This window comes from Impatiens glandulifera, chromosome 7 (assembly GCF_907164915.1).
Source record: "Impatiens glandulifera chromosome 7, dImpGla2.1, whole genome shotgun sequence".
Lineage (NCBI taxonomy): Eukaryota > Viridiplantae > Streptophyta > Magnoliopsida > Ericales > Balsaminaceae > Impatiens > Impatiens glandulifera.
The window spans coordinates 12,831,049-12,850,132 of NC_061868.1; the positions used below are offsets into that span (position 1 = coordinate 12,831,049).

The 19,084-nt window shown below is 27.9% G+C and overlaps 1 non-coding gene across 1 annotated transcript; it reads left to right on the forward strand.

The window, feature by feature from the left end:
• Positions 1–12,604: 12,604 nt before the first annotated feature.
• Positions 12,605–12,697, forward strand: LOC124910946. The gene has a single exon (XR_007096546.1). It is a non-coding gene; the product is annotated as a small nucleolar RNA SNORD96 family (small nucleolar RNA).
• Positions 12,698–19,084: the final 6,387 nt, after the last annotated feature.

Here is a 19,084-nt window from a genome sequence, read left to right on the forward strand (position 1 = left end):
GAGAAAGTCTTAGAGTTTATCCACGGAGGGTGATTTAGGGCCTAGGATCATGCCCAAGAATGATTAAGAACACACCATGGAATTTGATTATTAAATAACCAAAATCATTATAGATATAAAAAAATTTAAATGAATCTGTTAGATGAATTTTAAATATTTTTATTTTTTTCAAATAAGTATATAATAATAAGTAATATTACCGCCAGTGGATAATTTATATAATTATTCAAAATCTAACTTATAAAAGTTCAACTTTTTCACTAAATAATTTATATATATATAATGAAACTTATTTTTTAAAGTGTCCGGATTGTCAGGTTAAGAGTTGTGGTTAATTTTGATATATATATGAGAGTAAATAAATATTTGGGTCGGATTGTGGGTTGACCCACCCATAAACTTAAAAATGTTAAAAATAAAATTAAAAATGTTATATGTATGTTTCGAACTTACAACCTAACAAAACAAGTGAAACACTTTAACCAAGTGTGATTGAAATTTGATTTGTCGATGGATAATAGACCAATATCAATTGAAAATGGTTAAAAAAATATGAATCAAATATTTGATTGACTAGTGTGAGGTCACGGTGTTAAATATTAAAAAATATGAATCAAATATTTGATTGACCAAAGTGAAAGTGTAGAGTCACGAGATGAATGTTCATTTGGAAAAAAATATGTGAGAAGATAAGTTGTTTTACCGAAGTGAATAAAATATGGAATTAGAGTGTTATATTTTTTATTTTAATATATTATTAGTGATTTATTAAAAAAAATTAAACATTGAATACATATTATTATTATTATTATTTTATTAAATTTATTTTATTTAGATTTTTATCCGTGTGCATATCACATTAAACTTCTAGTAATAAGTAATATTAGACCCCAGTAGATAATTTATATAATTATTCAAAATATAACTTACAAAATATATATATACATACACAAAATTATAAAATTTTTTAAACAATCATAAGTGGTCTAGCGGTTAAAGTGTTAACATTTCATATTGGTAATATGGTTCAAATCCCTACAAAAGAAGTAATTATTATATGTGAGTGCGCAAACCTTGGTAGATGAAATGGAAGTGAGAATGTTGGCTTTAGTAATGCAAACATTGGTGAAAAAAATCTAAGGTTCGTTTATAGAGGAAATGTTGACTTGAGTAATGCAAATATTGGTGATAAAAACCTAAGGGTTCGTCCATGGAGGGAATGCCGACTTAGAGAAATAAACATTGGAGAGAAAGCCTAAGGGTTTGTCTAGGAGGGTGATTTAGGGTTTAAGATCATGTTTAAGAATGCTCGAATTTGGTTATTAAATAATTAAAAGCATTATAAATATAAAAATTAAATGAATTGATTAGTTGATTTTTTTAATATTTTTATTTTTTTCAAATAAATATATAATAATAAGTAATATTATCCCCAATAGATAATTTATACAATTATTCAACATCTAACAAACAATATATATATATATATATACACAAAATTGTAAAATTATTTCAAAATCATAAATGGTCTAGCGGTTAAAGTGTTAACATTTAATACTAAAGACCAAGATTCGAATTCCTCTAAAATAAATAATTATTATATGTGAGTACACAAATATTAGTAGATGAAGCGGAAATGATAATTTTGGTTTCAGTAACACAAACATTGGTGAGAAAACCTAAAGTTTCGTCCATGGAAGGAATGTCGGCTTGAGTAACACAAACCTTGGTGATAAAAACCTAAGAGTTTATGCCTAAAGGTTACATGATTGTTTTAATATTCTTATTTTTTTTTAAATAAGTATATAATAATAAGTAATATTAGACCCAGGACTTTATATTTGTAATTTGATCTAAAATTCAATGTTTGAAGATTTGTTTTTATCGAAACTACTTTTATTTTCATGTAATAAATGTTTTCAATTTATATGATTTTAGATAGGTTTAAAAAAATAACAAAACTATTTTAAATAAAATTAGTGAATAAGTGTAAGTTTTGTCATAATTTTTTAATAATTAGATAAAAAAATATTGAATTAAATTATAAAGTCACATTTTTAATGTAATTTTTTTTTTGATTTTTACATCATTACTCGTGCAAATACGATTTACATACTAGTTTACAAATAGGGAGATGCTTTTCCCACCCCCTCTGACACCCATACCTCGGCCCCACCCTCAAAATTACTCATTTACCCCTAACACCTTTATATATTTATTTATTTTATTTTGATTTACTTTACTTATTTTTTTTATTTAAATTAACTTACTTATTTAAAAAAATATATTAGAAAATAATTAATAAATTAAATTTAATGAATAAGAAAAATATAATAATTAAATTAATGAAATTAAATAAGTAAAGTTAATTTAAATTTTTAAATAGGTAAAGTAAAAAAAAAAAAAAAAATGAATATATAAATGTGGTAGAGATAAATGAGTAATTTTAGGATGAGTGGGAGTGAGGTTGGGTGATGGCGTCAAAGGAGGGAGAAGCTATTTCTAACAAATAATAGTGTATAAATTTTTGTCAAGAATTATAAATATATATCTAAAATGATTAATAATTTATTATTTTAAAAAATACATAATTAAATTTATTATTTAATAATAAAAAATTAATAAAAAAAGTGATGATTTTTTTAAATATAAAACATTAAATTATTTAATAATAAGAAATTGATAAAAGTACATTTATTTTATTGCGCTCTAAAATAAAAAAATATCAAATAATCTAATAATTATTATTTTATAGTTTTTATTCCAACATAACTTCTTCCAATCATTATCTATATAAAAAAAATAATTATATTATTAATACAGAAAATCTAATTATTTAATAATAAAAAACTAAAAAGAAAATACCTTATTTTATTGACACGTAAAAATATAAAATATAAAATAATTTAATAATACATCATTATAAAGTTGGATATGTTACCTAACTTTTTCATCTTCTATTACTTATTTAATATTTTTAAACATATTAGCGTACAAATTTTGTAAATAATTATAAATATATATTTAAAATAATTAATAATCTATAATTTTTTAAAATACATAATTAAATATTTTAAAATAAAAAGTGAAAAATAAATATGATTATTTTTTTAATATAGAATTTCAAATTATTTAATAATAAAAAATTAAAAAAAATGTACAATTATTTTATTGTGTGATAAAAGATAAAATATCAAATAATATAATAATACCGCTATTTTAAAATTGTATAGTTACCTAACTTTCCTTTCTTCTATCCTTACTTTTTCAAAACAAATATTAGTGTACAAATTTTGTATATATATATATAAATATATATTTAAAATGATTATTAATTATAAGTTTCAAAAAAATACATAATTCAATTTATTGTTTAATAATAATAATAAAATAAAAGGTGATAATTTTTTTAATATAGAAATCAAATTATTTAATAATAAAAAATTGAGAAAATAGTAGTACACTTGTTTTATTGTTTCTTGAAAAAAAGATAAAATATCAAATAACTTAATAATATTATTATTTTATAGTTTTATAGTGCTTTCTAACTCTTTCTTTCTCCTATAATTACTTATTTAATTTATTTAATGTTCTTAAAAATACTAATGAATTCCAATTTTTTCATTCTCCTATCATTATTTATTTAATATTTTTAAAAATACTAATGATCTCGTGCATTATTTATTTTCACGTCAAGAATATAAACAAAAATATTATTTATCTATAAATAATTTATAAAAAAAAATTATTTAAATTCAATTAATTTAAAATTAATTTCAGTTTGTAAAATTAAATTTGATATAAAATTTAGTGTTAACATATATTTTAAATTAATTAAATATCTAAAGTTTAAAGAAAATTATAAATTTGAAAAACATTTAAAAAAATGTAGATTTTTTTAAAGTAAAAATCAAGTCAATATCATTTATCTAGTTAGTTACCGATTCAGAGATTTTACTAAAAGTTGTGTCATACATTTTGCTCTTATCTAAAGAAATGTTATACGTGCTTTACACAATTAACGACCTCTTATCCATTACCACGACCTTTTTTACCACTATTTCGATAAACCAACCACCAATCACAAAATCCAAATCTCATATCGTGACCTCGCACACTTTTACACACTTATTATCTCTCTTCAAATCAATCAACATATTCAATTGACATCACATATTATAACCTCACATTTTTCACATTACTCTTATCACACTCGACAAACCAACCACCAATCTCTATCGACCGCTAGTATCGTGAGCTCACACATTTTCACATTTTGGTTAATCAAAATTTTATTCATATTTTTTTTAACCATCAATATCTACTTTATTATTGGTCTCTTATCCCCACAATTACACATCTCATTTAATGATTTTTACCCTTACCGCTAGAGATGGCAATGGGTACTCATATGCCCGATACATGTGGGTATCCTATAGTCGGTTCGAGTATTTTAAATCGGGTATAAGGTCGGGATCGGGCATGGGGTATGGGAAAAGGTACCCGATCGGGGATGGGGAGTATGCGAAACTCAAACCTGATACCCGACTGTATATTAAAAAAGATGTTTTTTAATTAAAATTTAATGTGACGTTTCAAATACATCATCATAAATATTATGTTCTTATCCTCACTCCACTCCAACATTATTTTGTTTATACTCTCAAAATAATTATTTCCCACATCATTTTCAAGTTTTGTTTAATAACAAAAATATATTTCTCTTTTTAAACTCTTCATATTCAATTTTTAAATTGTTATTTCAACAATTTTTTTTGTTATCTTTTTCAAGATCTACAACATAAGTATATACAAGTAAGTAATGTTTTTGTTGTTTTATATTCTTTCGATATTACTAATTTTATTATGTATTACAATTATGTTTCTTTTTCTTTAACCTCTACAATCCTTTAAGTTTTTAATCGGATAATGGGATATTCGCTGGGAATCGGGTACCTGACGAATCAGGATGGGGATAAAAATAGTGATACCCATCGGGTTCGGGGTCGAGTAATAAAATAGAAATCGGGTTCGGGAATGAGTACTTCACTCATATTAAATATGAAGAATTAAATATACCTTTAATTATAATGATATTAAATGTTAGTTTCGTTTGGAACATTGAAAGGAAATTTTGCTCATGGAGATTTTTCTTTAGATATTATAATTGATTTTCCAAGTAATTGTGAGTACATTATAGACCTACTGGATGCTCTAAGGTCTCTAGAAGAAGCTAAAGTGCTTGTTGAATGAAAGACTTATTAAGGTAACTAGTAAAATACCCTACATTGTACGAGAAAAAATATAAATGAAGTTTTTATATGATATTTAATTCAATATGTTTATATATAATGAAAGAAAATATTTATATAAAATTAATAATAAAATAATATATATTTATATTAAAAGAAAATATATATACATATATGAACTTACAATATTTAAATTTTTTATAAACGAACTTATATGAAATAAATATTCTTATATAAATATAAACATGAACTTACACTATTTTAATTTCTTTATTAATTTTATAAGTTTTGTTCTTTTTAATGTTAAAGAATGAATTTTTTTAATGTAAATTTAGTGGTGTTCTGTAAAATGTGTTCATAACAATCATTAAGAGATACTAAATCGTTAGAATAAGCTAAATTTAACATCTTCAACAAAAACGGTGTCACCCTCGTTTACACCAAGTTTAGACAAAGACTTCTATACCCACCTGCTTCTAAGATGTGCTGAAATCTTCTTCTTAAATCTATATAATTGTAATGAAAAGTGATCAGTTATGTTTACATGTTGTGTAGATGAAAGTTAAGATTTTAATTCCATTTAGGCCATCTGGTCCATTAGAGTCATTCCATGTCATCTCCATCTGCAAAATGTGTTTTCATAACTCAATCATTAAGAAGATACAAAATTATTGGAAGAAGAAAAACCTGAATTTAACCTCGCCAACAAAAACAGTGTCACCTCCTTTACACCAAAATTTAGACAGAGACTTATATACTCCACATACTTCCAATACGTGCTGAAATTTGATACAACTATTATCATTTCATTACACACTCTTCAAAATTAACTACATTATAACTGTCACTTTATTCCCGTTACTATATTTAACCCTAATACCTTTCTCTCTTATATCAAAATCTTCTTTCTGAATCTATGCAACTGTAATGAAAAGTGGTCAGTTATACAATTATCAATTCAAGTTTAGTAATGAAAAGAGAATCCAACATAAAAAAATAAAGGGTTTATGTTTTGTATCATCATCACAACTAAAAATATGTTTATAGGTTCATTCATAAACACTTTTTCATTATACTTCTAAAAAAACGTTAATAAATTTATGGATACAAAAATACGTATTTGGCTGAGATACAATGAAAATAGAAATCTCCCACTCTAAAAGAGAGTAATATTTGAAAACAAATTTGTATCTAAACATTAATATGATACTTCAAATATTCTAGAGACATTAAGATTTCTTTTAAAAAAAGGTAAGACCTTGATTTATATTGTTTCTCTTTGAGCCAATATGAGTTTATAAGCTGCATATATCACTTCTAAGGTAACATTTCCCGTGACAACACTCATACAAAAACATTTAATACCACATCCTTCAAAATTTCCTTGAATGATACCCATTTTTCATGTGCTTCTGGATGATCCATTTTGTTATAAACTACCAAACATGTTTCTGAATTTATGTAACTGAAATGAAAAGTTGTCAGTTATATAATTATCAATTCATGTTTAGTAATGAAAAGAGAATTTAACATAAAAAATAAAGAGTTTATGCTTTGTATCATCATCATAAACAAAAATATGTTTATAGGTTCATTCATAAACGGGTGTACAATATACTTCTGAAAAACTGCTAATAAATTTATAGATACAAAAAGATGTCCCTAGTTGAGATACAATAAAAATTGAGACATCCCACTCTAAAAGAGAACAATACTTGGAAACAATTTTGTATCTAAACATTAATATAAGATTTTAAATATTATAGAGATATTAAGATTTCTTTTAAATAAAGGGTAAGAACTTTATTTACATTGTCTTCTCTTTGAGCCAATATGGTAGCACTAATACAAAAAACATATAATGTCACGTCCTTTAATATTTTCCTTGAATGATGCCCATTTCTCATATGCTTTTGGAAGATCAATTTATTTATAATCTACCCAACATGGTTTTTCAGAAAACTCTGGAATAAACAATTATATTTCAAGCTGAACTGAATCATATTCGTATTCTGGCTGTTCAGATGAACCATCAATAACTTGTACCTGGTTTTCATAATGGTTATAAATAAGTAGTAGCACAGTATGATGACATTAATAAATATATAGTTTCATTTTACCAAAACAAAACATCTTTCTGTGTGACTAAGAAATTCATGGATTAAACCAAAACCTTGGTGAGCGCCCTCGAGTAAACCAGGCAAATCTGTGACAACCATTGTTATGTCATAATCGAATTAAACAATGCCTAGAGTTGGAAGTAAAGTGGTGAATTTTTATATAATCTCATAATTAACCCTAGATTCAATTATAAAAAACTTTAAAATTGGCTCAAACTTTAAGCAATTAGGAAGAATAAAATTTATTTAGACAGCTTTTAGAATCAAAAGTTGAGAAAATGGTGGAAGGTGCACTCTCATTTGAAAATTATATAAAAGTTTTATTTATTAAAAGAGATGAGAAAGTAAGAACCTCTCTTTGTCATTTCGTCGAACACTTGGTATCCTACAACTATCACATCACTCCTCCGATTCTTCTCAAAAGTGAGTTCTGAAGAAGTGAAAATGGTGTTATTTTCAATGAAAGGAGACGAAAGTCCTAGACCTGATGGTTTCAATGTGAACTCCTTCAAATAAAACTAGGACATTGTTGGAAAAGATGTTTGTGATGTTGTTTTGGAGTTCTACCATAATCGGAAAATGTTGAAGTAGTGGAATGTGACAGTGTTGAATTTGATTCCCAAGATTTCAATTCTAGAGAAAAAAATAGGACTTTTGTCCTATTTCATGCTGCAACGTTATATACAAATTAATTTACAAAATTCTTTCATAAAGTTTTAAATTAGTCATTGATAAACTTGTAGGATTAAGGCAATCAACATTTATTCATAAACGTTCTATTTTTCATAACATCCTACTTATACAGAATTTATTCTGCGTGTGGTTTTCAAAATCAATATTAAAAAATATTTTGACTCAATCAAATGGGACTCCATCCATGAATTTATTTTAGAAGTAGGGTTTCCAATCATTTTCATTGAATGAATTATACAATATGTTTCTACCCCTCACTACGTGGTAAGCGTGAACGACATTCATGGAGGCTTCTTTAAGGGTGAGAGGGGAGTTAGGCAAGAAGATCCTCTATCTCCTTACCTATTTCTCATGATCATGAAAATTCTTGATTACATCTTTAAAAAGATCTTGAGAAGTCATACTTTTAAATTTCACCCGTATTGAAGGATGAAGCTATAACTCATATACGTTTCGGTAATAATTTATTTTTAGAGGCTCATGGGGATACGAGATTTATGAAAGGAGAATCAAGTATCTAGACATGTGCAATCAAGGATCAAATTGCATGGTCACTGAAGTAAAATTATAAGATCAAGGAATGATGCTTACAAAATGATGCAGTGCACCATAATAAATGAAAGAGAATAATATTCTAGCATGATCCTTGGCTAGAAAATAATCCCATAATACTCAAAGATGAATTTCAAGGATGCAGAATCAGAAGAAGTTATCTAAGATTCTTAGTTTGAGAAGTTTATGAAGGAAAATGTGAATCAATTCTGAGGCAAATTCTAAAAGGAGACGAAATTCTGAATTTGATTAGTAATTGAAGTTCAATGAAAGAAGTGACAATCTATCTTAAGAAATTGAAAGAAATCGAAAATGTGTTGCTAGTTTGGCATGAGAAAGCATTAGAACAAAGGATTAAGTGGTCGACTGACATAAAGTGGTCTGGTTTACAAAGATAATCCCTCGATACCAATTCATCCTTTGGCTGATTTACAAGAAGAGACTGACGACGGGAGATAGAATTCAAAAATACATGAATATACATGATGCTAATTGTCTAGTCTATGTAGGGACCGAGGAAAGCATAAACCATTTCTTTGGTAAATGCTCATTCATATATATACTTTGGTCTAATTTTTCAAGGAATATGAACATCTCTAACTTCCCAAAAACATGAAATAACATCAAAGAAATGATAATGATGAAAGGGAAGAGAGACAACTTCTATACAAATTTGCTGAAATGCTTCTATAGAGCACTGATCTACAATGCATGGAGAGAAATAAATGCAAGATTTTATAGTACAATGCACAAATCAATGGAGAAAATCTGGGAAAATGTAGTTGCAGACGGTAATGCACTAATTTATACTTGGAGAGGAATTAAGAAGAATGAAGAAAATTGAAGCTTAATCCAAAGATGGAATATCTCATATGGAATAGTCACCAACAAAATTAAATTAAAAATGCTTTAGGCATTTTTTGTTTGTTGTAATTTTGTTTGTTGTTTGTAATTCCACTTTGTTGTTTATTTCTTTATCAAAACTAAAGCTTGTCTAGGTTTGATCTTAACTCTCAAATTATTCTACCACTTTTGGGTTTTTTAATGAAATGACACTAAGTTATTTTTCCCACCCCCACAAAAAAATAGAGATGATAGCATGGTTGTTTGGTATGTGGGGATTGATATATTTATGAATGATATTGGTGGCAGAGAGGAGTGATTTGGTTGGATAGAGTTGAAAAAATGAATGTTTTTTCATCGAAAGTAATATGTCGTAAAATGTAGATACAATGAGTAGAAATATGTAGACATCGATATCCTTTGTGATGAGGAATGTATCAAATGAACGTGCACCGAATAAATTTAACGTTAATTTTGTGTTGATGATATGCTCTCATTAGATGATTCCATGCACATTTGAAAACCTTCATAGATTCATTATCAAGTGTTCATTTATACAAACATTGATATGGAGATTAATTACCCAAAACGGGTGTGAGAAGTCGGTTGATGAGATAAACAACATCACAATATTCAGATGGCATAGAAGATTGAGCTTTTAATACTTGACATGTCTCAATTAGATAACGAATTTTATGTTCGCAACATCGTTTTGTTCTCTTATTTATGGACAAGAAAGATGATGCTGAATTACATTGAGCTCGATTAAGGATCTAAAATTGCGGTATTTACTACCCTAGTTAGTTTGAAGAATTTTAATTTTTTGTTAAATTGATTTTCTACCAAGACTTTGAATTAATTAAAGGTAAGTAAGACATTAGATTTCTTTTGGATTAGATAAACCCATATGAAGCGGCTAAAGTCATCAACAAAATGTACACAGTAATGACAACTAATGTTTGAAAACCAGAGATGGATCCCATACACAAGAGTGAATTAAATCAAATGGAGCATGAATTTATAACGTAAAGACATTAAAAAGGAGTTTGTGCGCTTTCCATAATTGATAGGCTTCAAAAATTGAACATTTTTATTTCCATCTTTAGGTAACATAAAACATGAAATAAGAGATGATATGATAGAAGCTGATGAATATCTCAAACGATGATATCATATTGTTGTTAATGATCGGGTGTAGATATGAGTTTGTTTATTTGTAGATTGTTGAGAAAGATATTATAGTTTATATTTAAGTTTGTCCTGAAGTACCTCTATCTTCGTAGTGTTGTCCTTTACCGAACAATAAGATGAATAAGATTCAAAAGAATACGTTATTATCAGCCGTAATAACGAGCAATGCTCAAAAGATTTTTCTATTTCTAATAATCAGGTAAATACAAAATATTTCGTAGATTTAGTAGTTTTGGAATTAAATTAATCATAGAATTGTCAATATTATAAATTGATATATAAAGACTCACCATTACCAATAATTATATTTTGCATTACATTGATAAGGGAATGAGTTTTAAGATTTTCTAGATCAATAGTAATATGATCTAATGCACTAAAATTGGCATACCAAGTGGGCTCGGAGATGACCGTTGTTGATGTCATCACTAGGGGTGTTAATTAGTTTAGCTTTTGGGCTGTTTGAGTTCCTCGATTTGGGTTTTTAGAATTAATTTTTTTAACCAATTTAAAAACTAAATTGAATTCGAATAAATTCTATTTAAACTGAACCGAATTCTAATTCGAAACAAATTCGATTTTTTTAAAATTAAAACGCCAAATGAATTTTGAATTCAAATTATTTGAATTCAATCCAAATTCAAATTCGAATTAGAGATCTTATCTACTAAAAGTCTAAAACTATATAAAAAACCACTCAAACTATTTTTAGTGACTTACCACTGATCTTTAATGTTCAACGGTTAAAAGAATGGAGTAAAATAATGTTGACGACTAACAAGATATTACTATTGAGATAACTAGATATGTGAAGAATTTTAGATAACTTTGAGTTATAGATGACGTGAGCGACTAGAAAGACCAGGAATGTGGACGACTAAAGAGAGAGGAAATGGAATGAGGAATTATAATTTTATTGGGCTAGATAAGAATATTAGGATATAGTAGAAGACCCATAGTAACTTAATATCTAATAATATGTAATAAATTATATAATAAATAATCGGAATTTGATTCAATCTAGAAGTTGAGTTTAAGCGGGGACCGTGATTATGGGGTGTCATGCTAGTTCTCATTTAATTCCAAAAAATAAATAAATAATAAATATTGAATTTGGTTTTCATTTTGGTTTTCGAGTTGAAACAAAACTCGAAAACAAAACTAAAAACCGTATTTGAATTCGACTCGGTTTAGAATTTGATTTAAAAACCAAAAATGAAATTCTAATTCGGTTTATTCGAATTCGATGAATTCAAATTCGATAAATTCAAATTCAGTAGGATATTAGATTCAGACTAAATAATGAAACACTCATAGTCATCAATTCTATACTAGAATTAATAGACATAATTTTTTTTTATCAAAATGATGATGAAAACCTAACAGAATATTCAAAAATATTATATATATATTACATAATTGACCTTATATATATACGATTAGATGGTTTACTAATATTATCGCATTTATTAAATTTGTGAAAATTATTTCCGTTACAATTTCTAAATTTGATTTTGGATGATTATTTTTTCCAAGCAAGCCTATAAAATAGCAGATTTGAACCCCATTTTAAATCATTCATATAATTTATCTCTCTAGGGTTTTAGGTTTTAGCATTTCAATGGCGTCTGCTTACTTCTTGCTGCAATCGCATCAAGGTTTCTCTCTTCTTCTTTAAAATATCAATTGTTGTTTATAAATGTTGTTTAATCCTGACGACTATGCTTTAATTGGAGCGGATTTCTTTAGTGTTCGTAAATTCCATTCATATTCGTCGCAGATTGAACCTCCTTTCGATTTATGAATGGTTGAGATTCTCTCTCTTAGGAGATGGAGTTTCCTGTTCTTCGTAAGGAGCGCGATCTCATATCCTATTGCCTTGAGTAGCATGTTTTGCCATTACCTTTTGGGATTTTCCATGAGAATTACATTCTTATTCTGAATAACTTATTTTTGCCTATGAGGATATCAGTTAAAATAACACCATCTTTCGGGACTGAATGGCCTTTTGGCTTTGATGTTATAAATTCTGCAATTCTGAGGCTATATGTTTCCCTTGTTCAAATTAGACAATGAATAGATTCCAAAGAACATGAAGATGAACATTGGGGCAATGGATTTTTTTAGATTATAATGAGGTGATCATGATGTCTTATCATCTATGTGTTGTATATGATGGGTTTGAAATTATAGATATTTTGGTATATTAAAAATATTAGAAATGATAGGGCCCGGTTGTTTTGGAAAATGGAATATGAAAGAGAATGAGCTGATGGACACAAGTCTAACTCGCTTAGACTGAAAACAAAAAATTCTTTCTATACACATTTTTTTTTTTAATCTTGAAATTATCACACATATTCCTTCTCCTTTTTTCTTCTCTCAATTTCTCTTTCCAACCAAGAATTGAATGAACCAAATATACATATTCACAATTCACAATTCACCATCTTTTTCTCTCTCTTCTATTTCTATTCATCTGATTCTTCCTCCATACGAAGACCACCTATTCTTCATATTCTTTCTCCATCATCCATTCTTCCTCCATCAATTTCTCCATCAAATGCTGAACAGCTGAAGACCGATTCTTCCTCCTCCATCGTCCATGAATTTCTCCATCAAATATTGAACATTTGAAGACTTTCTTCCTCCATCAAACCATCAAAATGTTGAACAGCTGAAGACTCGATTTTTCCTCCATCAAGAATCCTCGTTATTCATTTTGTAATTTCTATTATTTTTTACTAATCTCGTTACCTCATTTCTATTATTTTTTATCTCAATCATCTCATTTCATTATCGCGACTTCATTAAAACCAACCATCAATCAATTGATTTATAATATCGTGACATCACTTTCATACATCGGTCAATCAATTATCTTAGTCACACATTTGACCACCAATATTCTTTTTCCTAATGGACAACTTCTTTACTAATATTGTAACATCACACACTTTCACACATCTCTTATCCCTTGCCAAATTAACCACCAAAATCCCAATTGACTTCTCCATCTCGTGACCTCACATTTTTTGACGTCTATTATTCATCGACAAATCAATCACCAATAACAATCGATTAATAATATCATAACCTCACTTCGGTCAATCAACATTTCATTCACATATATTTTTAACCATCAATCACAATAAACCTCTAATCTCGTGTCTTACAATCCTTTCTTATCGGCCTCTTATCCCTCAGTAAACTAAGTATAATTCTCAATCTTATTGGCCTCTTATCCATTGGAAAACCAGTCACTAATCCAATTGACCCTCTAATCTTGTGACCTCATACTTTCACATGCTTTTAATCCTTCAATAACCAACTATCAATGACAATTGACCTCTAATCTGATGACCTTATGATCCTTTGTTACCGATCTCTTATCCATCGCCAAACTAACCACCATTCCCAATGAACATCTCCATTTAGCGACATCACACTTTCACACACCTCTTATCCCTTGGCAAAGCAACCACCAATCTCAATCACACTTTCACACGTCTCTCTTATCTTCCGATAAACCAACCAATAACCTGAATCGACATTTTATTACTCGATAAACTAACCACCAATTCTAATATTATCGACCTCTTATTCATCGGTAAACATTTTACCCATCTCAATCGACCTCTCATCTCGTAATCTCGCATTTTCACACTTACATGTCTCTAATCCCTCGGCAAACTAACCACCAATCCCAATCGACCTCTAATCTCGTGATTTTACGATTTTTGTTATAGACCAACCACCAATTTCAATCGACCTCTAATCCCTCGACAAACAAACCACATCCCAATCCCACTTTCATAAGTCTCTTATTTCTCTACAAACCAATGTTACAAGTCTTTTATTTCTCGGAAAACCAACCATCAATCTTAATCACATTTTTACATAACCTTTTATACATCGATAAACTAACCACCAATCCCAATCAAATTTTCACACACCTCTTATCTCTCTACAAACCAACCACCAATAACGATCACACTTTCACACGCCTCTTATCTCTCAACAAACCAATCACCAATCTCAATCAACCTCTAATCTCGTAACCTCACAATACTTTTTATCAACCTCTTATTCCTCGACAAACAACATCTCAATCACACTTTCACATGTCTCTTATCTCTAAGAAAACAAACCACCAATCTCAACCGATATTTAACCATGTAACCTCACACTTTGGTCAATCAAATATTTGATTTATATTTTTTTAACGACTATCATTTGTTACTGGCAACTTATCCCTATAAACCACTTTCCAATCACACTTGATTAAAGAGTTGTATTTGTTTTCTTATGTTGAAAGTTTCAAACATACATATAGCATTTTTAATTTTACTTTTAACCGTTTCAAGTTTATGGGCAGGTCAACCCATGATACGACACAAATATCCATTTAATCTCACATATATATCTAAATTAACCACAACCCGACAAATCAAGCAAATTCAAATTAAGCATTATTATTATTATATTGATTATTTAATATGTTTAAAATTTCTGAATATATTAAGGCTCTTTATTTTAGGACATTTATAATAAAAGTTATTATTCTATTCTAACTATGTGGGAAATTTTTAAAAAAATCAACGTTGTTGTAACTTGTAACAATCTTTTTTAAAAATAGTGTCAAAAGTGATTTTTTTTTCATTCAAAAATATATTATTAATTAATTTTTATGCACAAAATTAAATCTAATCAGTTTAATCAAATATGTATTAACATCTTTTCAATACAAATTCTTATTAAATGAATAGAATGTAAAATGAATTTATTTGTTTTATTTAATGGCCTCAATGTAGATACTGAAATTTATTACTATTATTATTTTTATTTTTATTATTATTACCAAGGTTTTGAAAACCGTTTCGTTCATCAACCCGGTTTTTGTGCTGTACTTCGGTTCGACCGGTTCAACCGGTTAAACCACTGGTTGAACCAGATTTTTTTTTCCTTTTTTTTAAAAAATAAATTTAAATATATTAATACATAAATTATATATATAAATTAGTTAGACATATAAAAATAATCAAATAAATACTAATTGAACTTAATAATTGTCAATTAAATTTATATTATACCAAATATCCAATAATTCTCTACAATACAATTAACAAATAAAATAACCATAATTCCAATAATCAATCAACAATACCTAAATTAAAACCAGTTTACCCACATCCAACAATCAATCAACAATACCTAAATTAAAACCAGTGTACCCACATCCAACAATCAATCAACAATACCTAAATTAAAACCAGTTTACCCACATCCAACAATCAGTCAACAAATTCAATACCAATAATAAACCCACATATCACATTGAAGAACCCTAATTACAATACCTAAATTAAAAAGCCCTAATTGAAGAATGAATCCTAATTGCATATTCATTATTTGCTGCTCATTCTCTTCTAAACCCTAATTAAACAATGAATCCTAATTGCATATTCATTGTTTGCTGCTCATCAATGATAAACCAACATATTATCGGAAATACTACAAGAATTCATACTTACTGTAGATCTGAAGAACAACCGAAAATTTGACAAACAAAGGTAGATCTGAAGAACAACCGAAGATCTAAAGTAGATAATTGTCTTTCTCCTTCGTCTTCAACATTTCTCCTTCGTCTTCAACCTTTGTCTTCAACCTTTCTCTTTCGTCATTTCTTTCTTTCTCTCTGTTTAGTGTTTACCGTGATAACTGATAAGTTAAAGCAAAAATAAGTTAAAAGCAAAAACAAAAACAAAAGAAAAAAGTAATAATAATTAATAAATATAGGCTCACAGAGCTCACAGCTAGTGAAGTACTGAGTACAGACAAAAAAAAAAAATTAAATATTATTATAATAATATTATAATAATAATTATATAAAATTTATATAATTTACCTTTCCAACCGGAAAAAACCGGTTTGTTTTTCAGGTTAAGCCGGCCGGTCGGACCGGATTTTGACCGGTTCAAAAGGTGACCGTTTTGAAGGTAAAACCCGGACCGCTCACCAAACTGTTTCGCGGTCGGACCGGTTGGACCGCCGGTCGGACCGCGTATTTTAAAACCTTGATTATTACTATTATTATTATTATTATTATTATTAATTAGAAAGATTTACGTGCGATACATACCGATAAAAATAAAATTAAAAATAAAAATAATATGTATTCAATGTTTAAAATTCTTAATAAATCACGAACAATATATTAAAATAAAAAATAAACACTCTCATTACACATTTTATTCACTTCGGTAAAATAATTTATCTTCTCACATATCTCATCACATATTGTTTCCGAATTAACCTCTCATCTCGTTACCTTATACTTTCACTTTGGTCAATCAAACATTTGATTCATATTTTTTAACCACTTTCAATTGATACCGACCTATTATCCCTCGACAAACCACATCTTAATCAAACTTGGTTAAAAGGGTTGTACTTATATATACCTATAACATTTTTTTATATACCTATAACATTTTTTATTTTATTTTTTACCATTTTAAGTTTATGGGCAGGTCAGTCCACAATCTGACCCAAGTATCCATTTATTCTCACATATATATCCAAATTAACCACAACTCTCGACCCGACAATCCGAACACTTTAAAAATTAAGCATCAGTATATATATATATATATAGATTAGTTAGTTAAAAAGTTTAACTTATATTGTTAAAATGTCCCGCGTTCATCAAATTTGGTTTTGAATTTAAAATATAAAGTGTTATTAGCCTAGTTGGTTAAGGGTTGTACTTGTTTTGTTTGGTTGCAAGTTAGAAACATACATATACCATTTTTTATTTTATTTTTAACCGTTTTAAGTTTATGGGCGGATGAACCTACAATCTGACACAAGTATCCATTTACTCTCACATATATATTCAAATTAACCACAACTCTCGACCAGACAATTCAGACACTTTAAAAATTAAGCATCATTATATATATATATATATATATAATGATGCTTAATATATGTAAGCTAAATAAAGTATGCATCTTATTTCATCTGGTCTATTATTATTTTTAAATTAATTAAAATATAATATGGAAGAATGTCAATTTCACACACCAAGTTGTAAGAAGGTTATAAGCACTAAAAATCTACACACCAATTTATAAAATTAAAATAATTATTTTGATTTATTTTTGATTAAATAAAATAAAAATAATTAACTCATGACCAAAAATCAGTTAATTAAACTAATCATTGTGATAATTAGAGCCTAATTAATTAAGAAACATGGTCAAAATAATAAAAATAATTTATTTGAGATAAATGTTGTACTCGCTTATCTTAAACTCATTTTAGAAAGAAATCAAGAATTAAAAAATATAATTTATGATAAAATGAGGTAGTCATTTCATCCCTAAAATTATTTATTTAACCCTAAAAATAAACAAAAATAAATAAAATAAATTGGTAAAATATTTGTCATATTTATTTTAATATTGTGTATATTTAAAAAGATTAAAAATAAAGCCAATAGGCTGAAAGAAAAATTAATTTCAAACAAACCCTTTAGGTTTTAAAATTAAACAAATCCAATCTAGTGTGGCCGAAAATGAGAAAATTGTCTGCTACAAGAACCGTGTCCATTGGATAGACGCTGGAATTGTATCCAAAGCATAATAGTGCTCCGCGTAGCCCGTTGTAGTCGAGGAGAAGCGCGCGTGCATCGCACCGGATCGGGTAACACCCCGTTAGCCAAGACGCTAACGGACCGCCCAAACGTAATGACGCTTGATGTAACGCCAACTGAATGCGCTAAAGCGCAAGAAATAACATCGTTTCATGTGTCACCTTTGTCTCCAACGTATCACTAGAGGAATAAGCATCAAAGACTCGTATTTGATTTCTCCTTTTTGAAACTTCCTTCATAGTCAACCATTTGGGCTGATTTAAAACTTGAAATGATCACCCTACCACATTGATCATTTCTCCCTATCAAAATAGGGATGATTCATCCATATTCGACAAGTTGACTCAAGAACAACCAAAACGTCATTAATGTCTTTTGGCTAATTTAGGCTACTTGAAGCCTCCATCGACTTAGGGCAGCTATAAATAGACCCCATGAGTCATTCCAAAAAAGGAATCAACTATCCTCCTTCAAATTAAAGAAAATCAACAATTCGTCATTAAAGCTTGAAGCTTTCGGATTTTTCGAATTTTCTATTTAAGGCCTTAAAGTTTGGATCTGAGCATCCCAAAAGCATCCCTAAGGATCAAGGATTGTTCTTCAATCCCTGGTAAGGTTCAAATCACCTTCTAATTCATATTCATAGTTTGAATTTTAAATTTTTATATTTCAAATTGCATTAGCTTGTATTCTTGTTGTTTACGGTGTTTTATGAACAAAAATCGATTATAGGATCATTTAAAAACTATTTGGATAAGATAGAACCAATCAAT